The sequence below is a fragment of the Opisthocomus hoazin genome, chromosome 21 (genome assembly GCF_030867145.1).
Source record: "Opisthocomus hoazin isolate bOpiHoa1 chromosome 21, bOpiHoa1.hap1, whole genome shotgun sequence".
In the NCBI taxonomy this organism is placed as follows: domain Eukaryota; kingdom Metazoa; phylum Chordata; class Aves; order Opisthocomiformes; family Opisthocomidae; genus Opisthocomus; species Opisthocomus hoazin.
This window is the reverse complement of record NC_134434.1, coordinates 2,578,605-2,584,037: the sequence shown is the minus strand read 5'-3', so window position 1 is coordinate 2,584,037 and position 5,433 is coordinate 2,578,605. Positions and strand designations below refer to the sequence as shown.

The window sequence follows — 5,433 nt, the reverse complement described above, 5'->3', positions numbered from 1 at the left end:
GCCCCTGCGCGCGGGAAGGCCCCGCCGCGGCTGCCCCCGCCGCTGCCTGCGCCGCCCGCCCGCTCCCGCCGCCCAGCCCCGCCGCGCTCCGGCGCTGCCCCGCAGCGCTGCCGGCCCCAGCGGAGGCGCCGGCCCCGGGGGGAAGCGAAGGGAGGGGAGGGGAAGGAGCCCGGCGCGGTGCCGGTTGAGGGCAGGCGCCGGGCGCTCGGCTCGGAAGGCCCCGCCGCGGCGGGAGCGGAGCGGGGCGGGACGGGGCAGGGCCCGGCCCCGCCGGAGCTGCCTCGGGGCGAAGCGGAGCTCCGGGAGGGCTGGTGCTGCGCGGCGGGGGGGGGAGGCTGCGGGCGCCGGAGCGGCAGCCGGTGCCTCGGGGGGTGCCTGCGGGGCTCCGTGCCGCCCCGCGTACCGGGAGCGGGGCTGGGAGGCGGCCGCCGCGTCTCGACCCGCCTGGTTGGCTCTTCCCGGCGGCTGGAGCGCTGCCTGGGTGCGGCGCGGGCTCCGGGCGATCCGGGGGTCGGTCAGCCCCGGCGGTGCCCTCGCTTGCTTGGCTTCTGATAAGCGGTTTCTCCCCCGGCTTGGGGCGGGCTGGCGGGCGGACGAGCCTCCGCGCCGTGGCAGGTGACGCTGAGCCGGGTGGCAGCGCTGGGGCAGGCTCGCTGGTGGAGCTGGATCATCAAAGCGGCTGCGTTTGGCCTCCCGCGGGGCGGAGGAGGGCTCGCAGCGAAGCGTCGGCTCCATCGCAGCGGGTCGGGGCGGCGCGCCGGGGGAAGAGCTCTGCCGTGCCCGACTCGGGGCCGTGAGTCTCCTTCCCTTCCCTGCCTGGCAGGGTCGGGGTGGGAGTTCAGAGCCCCCAGAGAGCGGGCAGTTTGCCCGCTGACGCCCCTGCAGACTGCCGGGTCAGCTTTCTGCGAACGCCGGGAGCTCGCGTGCTGACGGAATGGAACCCGAGTATCCATCAGTAACTTGGCATGAAAAACGCTAACCACGCTCTGCTCCTTCCCTTGCCTGCTGCTTGCCTTCCCGTCTCTGCGTACTCGCTTTTTGCCTATTCCTCTGCGTAACAAACTTGTTAAGAAAAATATTAGCAGTGCGGTCTTGCTGAACTCGCAGCTAGAAGCAGCCAGCCCCTCTCAGACGGGTGCTTTTTAAAGAAGCTCATGTAAGAATTTTTCAAGATAGCCTAAATGATTCGCTGTGCCCATAGGACACATGCTGCAACGCTCCACTCTTAAATTGCCTTTTTTTACTTTGTTGGCTACTGCAGCCTTCACTTCCAGTAAAAATAAAGCTGACAGCTCTCTTTGGTAAGAGCCCGTTGTGACGCCGATCGTGCCAAGAGAAAGAAGTGGTGTCTGTTCAGGTCAGTCAGGAGGAATGGCTTGTTGCAGGGTAGAAGAACTTAAATTTTCAGAAACCTGCTTGAGAAACTATGATTCATCAGTTTTAAGAAAGCTCGTCCTTTATTGTGGGTAAGAGTCCTGTATTTTGGGGAATTTGGGGATATGCGTGTATTCGGATCTCTCCTACGCACAAATTCATCTGCTGTCTCACGAAATGGTGCTGCTCTGTGCTGCAGACTTCTGAGGCTGTTAGTGCCGATCTCTAGATCAAAAATATCCTTCAACACATTACTGAAACGTCTCAGGATTCAGATCAAAACTGGATGTCTGAAAACCCAGCACTAAGAGGTCTTCTACCACCATCCTTCAAGGGTAAGGTGCTGCTTCCAGAACTGCATCTGTTTCTTTGCAGTGCTAGAAGGAAACTTCTGGTGGTTTATGTTACCAATCCAGTGCGCTGGAGAAAAATACAGAGCCCACGCCTTGTATGGGCATCGTAATTAGAAGCTACTAATGAACTAAAATGCATAATTACTGTAGAGCTGACTGTCTCTCGTAATGGAAATCTGAGGGTGGCCTACCAAGTGAGATCCTTGTTGGAAGGATGGGAGTTGCTCTTTGTTTTCTGTGTGGTGAAGCTATGGGGTTCTTTCCGCATGAGCTCATTGGAGTGTCAACCCTGAGAGCAGGACTTGCCACCTGAGGCTTCCCTAGGGACACCCGAGTGCCTGGAGCATCCCCGTGTTCTTTCACATCGCCACGTGCGTTTCTTTTGCTTTGCTTTTGTGCTTTTCCAAATGTAACATTTGACTCTGTGGACCACTCCGTAGGGAACCGCAGCCCTACGTGCAGGGGGAGGCAGCTGGAAGGCAGGTGGTCAGCCTTTCCCAGCTGGACTGCAAGGCCTGACGACCCTCCAGAGTGCCCGGCTGTCTCACTGGTCCTGTTTTTCCCTTCATCAGCATGGAGAGAGAAGTGTTGATGACTGAGGTGGTGGATCTAGGAGTGGGACAGTGTCCTCTTCTGCGCCAGAATTCCATCCTGCGTAAAGAGACGCTAAAAGCTGGTCTAGCAGCTATAGCTCTTTGATCCGCTCCTGCTGCCTCTTGGCACGTACAGTCCACTTTGCTCACTCCCTAAAAGTGCAGGTGGCCCTGCATGTCTGCGGTGTCTGATGCTCTTGAACTGATTGATAGGGAAGGTGGCTGGTTCCTGGGGAAGTCACCCTGGGAAAGGTGAGCTTCAGGACAAAAGCTTGGAGTCTCTTGATCCTCCTTGGAAGGTTGGCTGGAGGGCTGCGCATATCTAGAAGGGAGTCCTTCCCGCACACCTTGTCAAAAAGGCTTCTGTGCCTGTCCGGTCCGTGTAATTAAGCAGAACTGAGAACCACCATGTCAGCATAGAACTTCATGTTGTTCAAAAAGGCTTTGGAGTACAGGCTCTGGGTGCGGTGAGGAAGGCAAAGGTGTAGAGAAACTGTTACCTTTTTCTGGTCAGGAAAAAACAAAACAACAAAACAGCAAAAAAAACCAAGGCCTGATGAGGCGGGGAATTACCGAGTTGCAAAATAAGAGGTCTGAAAGCTGTTTCATGACTTGGGGAATAGAGGGATTCATCAGCATCACGAACAGGGAAAAGACAGAACAGGCAGTGCCCCAGGCAAAATGTATTTTCTAATGGTGCTAAACTAGTATTAATGATGAGCAAAGCCTGAGTAAGCTACTCAGACCTTGAGTCCAGGCTGAGAAGGCAGCTTCAGCCCTACTCACCTGCTTACACCTTCAAATAACCGCTTTCTATTCTTGCATTGAACTAATTGCAAAGTAATACCAGTTTTGAAGGGGCTGGAGCTGCTTTTGGAGGCGTATGCTTGCTCACGTGCAGCGGCACACACTTGTGCTACTCCGTTTGTAGCTGTCTTCATGTCTTAAAAATCTTAAATGTCTTAAAATTTTGGTGCAAAAGGGAACGTATGTTGAGTGCCCATGTTCCCTGCCCTCTTCAGAAGAGGGTGGAGAATTAAGCCTAAGAGCTCTATGAGATCTAGATACGTCCTGTTTCTTCCTTACAACACTACACACAAGAATGAAACAAGGCATTGAAATATTTAAGGAAACAACACATGGAATTTTTTTTCCCAGAGATGGAATTTCTCTGGAATTCTCACTGTGATGCTTCCCCATTTACTTCCCTTCAGCTCTGTGCATTGAAGAGGAGGAGCTCAGAGAGACAAAAAGCTTTGCCTTTGCCCCCCTGTGCTGCAGCCTGGACCCTGCGGGACTGGGTCCTTTGTAGTTCCCAGTGTGGCTTCTCGCCTGCCGCGGCCTCCCAGTCCTGCTGTCTAGCCGGTTATCTGTGCGGGTTTTAGCACTGTTTATTGTTAGCTCCACCAAATCTCCTGTATAATGTGAGTTTCCTCTGTTGCTGTATAAGAAGAAAAGCCATAGAAGTAAGAGGTTTGTAGAAACCTGCTCCGTGATTGGGAATCCGTGTCCTTGGTGGCGAGGCCAATGGTGGTACAGCTGGAACAGTTTTCAGCTTTCTTGAGCACATACAACTTCTGCAGTAGCAAAATTCTGGACATTCTCAAAAAAAATAGTGTATTTTCCCGTCTCCTTTTAAGCATGTTTGTTCTGTTTGTGGTGCTGGCCTTGGTGTATGTCTCGCTTGACGCCGTTGCTGCTTTCAGTTCTGTCATGCTGCTCTCAGGCCTTGACCAGTCTCACCCCACCTCCCAAAGAAATCCTCCTGGACCTGCAGCCCAGAGATCTTCAGAGGCGCAGGGGAGGGGAACAAGTGGCAAGAGCAAAACAAAACCGGACCGTCGAGCAACATCAGCCTTGTAATGCCCTTCCTCACAGCGGTTGCTTCTCTGTGATGTTGCATCATTTCTAAAAATAGAACTTCAGGTCCTTTGGGAAATGGCACTTGTCTTTTGTTCTGTAAAGCACCCCGAGTGTTTGGAGTCTCGCTTAGAAAAGCCGTGCATGAAGTAGAAGGATAGAGTGGGTTTTAGGATGCTTTATTTCCTTGTTCTCACCTATAGTCCTGTTTCTTGGTGGTGATAATGGACTTCAGAAGGTCCAAATGCCGTTGCCCACGGCTTTTCAGAGAAAAAAGAAAAGGTGAAGGGAGACTGTAGGAGACTGGGACACCGTCAGACTGCGTGAGGGGGGTTTGTACAGAAGCAGGTTGTGTTCTCTAGCCACGGGTGCTTCTTGCCTCCCAGTAGCTTAAATAAATAGAAAAATAATAACATGAGTAATTAAATGCATGGAAAGCAGGCAGGATAGACTGACTGGAACAGTCTTGTGATGATAAATCAAGGAAAATGACACAGGTAGGAGTGGAAACTGCAGCTGAAAGGAGCGTGAGTTTGAGTCGCAGTTACAATTTAAAGCAGCATCTCCGTTGCCTTCCTGGGTCGGACGGAGCTCTTCCAGCGCCTCTGATTTTTCCAGAACTGACTCATAAAGACTCTTGAGAAGGAGTAAAATACTAAAACTAAAAGGTTCTATGAAATTTTAGATGCGATTTAGTCTTCCAGAGTACTGAAGCAGAGGGAAAGTTTTATAATATATGGAGGCCTGGTCTACAAGGAGACAGTGAAAGACTTTAATGGCCGTGTTTTGTGGGAGCTGAGCTGGCTGCGCGGGCCATCTTCGCTGCCTCGGGGAGGGCTGTGGCTGTGTTATTTTCTCAGCTGTGGACTAGGGTAGAGGTTTGGCTTCATCTTCCCATGTTCTTCAACTTCTAGGCAACTGCAATTAAAGTCTCCGTGAGTCCGCACTCAGAAGGGAGGTACTGGGGTGTGAAGTGACGTGACAGAAGGCAGAGGAGGGGGCTCAGAATCCGCAGCGAGAAGCAGTCTGTATTTGCTCGTAAGTGAAGTTTCAGGTGATATTTCGCTCCTGGAGTAGTTTATTCTGGACAAACCCCATCTTGTAACGTCTCCGAAGGGGTGCCGGAGGTGCGTTATGTGCAGGCCTGGATTTTGTCACGCCGGCAGCTGAGGGTGCGCGTGGCCGTATGGCCGCCTTGGCATCGTGAGCCGGAGCGCCGTCACCACACAGCGCGGCCCGGTGCCGACTAACGC

The 5,433-nt window shown here is 53.3% G+C and overlaps 1 long non-coding RNA gene across 1 annotated transcript; it reads left to right on the top strand.

Moving 5' to 3' along the window:
- Positions 1-422: 422 nt before the first annotated feature.
- On the top strand, positions 423-5,323 carry LOC142363893 (uncharacterized). Its single transcript, XR_012766026.1, has 3 exons — positions 423-1,466; positions 1,574-1,709; positions 5,095-5,323. It is a non-coding gene; the product is annotated as an uncharacterized LOC142363893 (long non-coding RNA).
- Positions 5,324-5,433: the final 110 nt, after the last annotated feature.